Source organism: Acyrthosiphon pisum, chromosome X (genome assembly GCF_005508785.2).
Source record: "Acyrthosiphon pisum isolate AL4f chromosome X, pea_aphid_22Mar2018_4r6ur, whole genome shotgun sequence".
Lineage (NCBI taxonomy): Eukaryota > Metazoa > Arthropoda > Insecta > Hemiptera > Aphididae > Acyrthosiphon > Acyrthosiphon pisum.
The window spans coordinates 17,933,546-17,934,764 of record NC_042493.1 but is presented as its reverse complement, the minus strand read 5'-3'; positions in this window follow the sequence as shown (position 1 = coordinate 17,934,764).

Below are 1,219 nucleotides of genomic sequence, written 5' to 3'. Positions count from 1 at the left end.
TCGTCGGTCTCAAGCAAGGTGTATGGGCGATGTGGAGGTCTAGTGATAAGGAACAGTGATAAGGTTAGGACCATTGCGGTTCGACGTGGTTGTTCGAGCAGGCCGGGTCGCATCGCAGCGGACAAAGTCTTAAAGTATTTTCGAAAACGCCGCATGAAATTCGAAATCCCGTAAAAAAATCATATAGCCGCTGCTATTTTTTTGGTGTCTAGCAGGTCAGTCACCTCAGTTGTCCAGGTAGGCAATCCGACTTCGTCGGATAGCGGACGATGTGCGACGGCCGGCTCACGTCATCAGGTATGCAATCCGACTGCGTCGAATCGCGGACAACGTTCATTACTGTCATCGAAAACGCAAATTAAGAAAAATTTACGTGAAAATAATAGTTTCAAATAATTTCGGGCTTCTATGCAAATCGTAAAGCCGCCGTCTTTTTTTGGGTGTCTAGCAGGTCAGTCATCTCATTAAAGTTATGTCAGTAGGCAATCCGACTACGTCGGATAGCGGACAATGTTTGACGACGACTGAGTCACGTTATCAGGTGTGCGACCCGACTGCGTCGAATCGCGGACGACATTCATTACTGTCACCGAAAAATCAAAATTAAGTCTTAAGTTATGTGAAAAAATAATTCAAAACATTTCGGGCGTCCATGCAAATCATATAGCCACCCTATTTTTCGGGTCCCTAGCAGGTCAGTTAACTCAGTTAACAGAGTAGGCAATCCGACTTCGTCGGATAGCAGACAATGTGCGACGGTCGGGTCACGTCATCAGGTATGCAATCCGACTGCGTCAGATCGCGGACGACGTGCATTACTGTCACCGAAAAAATTAAGTAAAAAATTACGTGAAAAAAAATTCCAAACATTTCGCTCTACACTCTCCGCGATGTCAATCCGGCCGGGGACTCTTCGCTAACGAACAACGGCCGCGGGCGGCCTATACATTGAGCGGGGAACGCGAATAACTGGCCAACGGGGAGATCAGCTGACGTTTTAAAAAGGACTAAAACTCGACATTTTGACAAAACTATCGATAAACTCGGCCGCGCGCGGCCTATAAAATATTAAGCCGGCAATCCGAAGAAAATCCTTACGGGTTCGTACAAATGCCGTAAAAGCAGTAGGTAACACTTGAACATTTTCGTCATGATAAGGCGGATGTGATAGAGAAAGGTAAATAACGAAAAAAAAACGCCGCCGGTCATCCCCACCGAC